The sequence below is a fragment of the Tupaia chinensis genome, unplaced genomic scaffold (assembly GCF_000334495.1).
Source record: "Tupaia chinensis unplaced genomic scaffold, TupChi_1.0 Scaffold144899_1, whole genome shotgun sequence".
Classification (NCBI taxonomy): Eukaryota; Metazoa; Chordata; class Mammalia; order Scandentia; family Tupaiidae; genus Tupaia; species Tupaia belangeri.
In genome coordinates, this window is record NW_006204759.1 from 1628797 (window position 1) to 1629028 (window position 232).

Here is a 232-nt window from a genome sequence, read left to right on the forward strand (position 1 = left end):
GCGGGCGGGGTCCAGTTCGGTCCGTTTGGCCCCTACGTCCTCGATTCTGGCGCATTCCAGGCCCCCGGTGGGGACTGTGCACTCGCTTCCTCAGAGGACTGAATCCCCAGGCTCTCCCGCCCGCCCCGCCTTCAGAATCTGCTTTAACTTTTGCCCGGCTTGTCCACGCCCGCCTCGCGGCTGGGCGGTGATTGGAGCAGCCGTGGGGCCTCCGCCCTTGGGGCCAAGGCAA

At 67.7% G+C, this 232-nt stretch overlaps 1 protein-coding gene across 1 annotated transcript in view; it reads right to left on the minus strand.

Annotated features, from left to right (window-relative positions):
- The window catches only part of TLCD2 (TLC domain containing 2), a 6079-nt gene that overhangs the window by 4445 nt on the left and 1402 nt on the right, over window positions 1–232 (minus strand). The gene's annotated exons all lie outside the window — the stretch shown is intronic.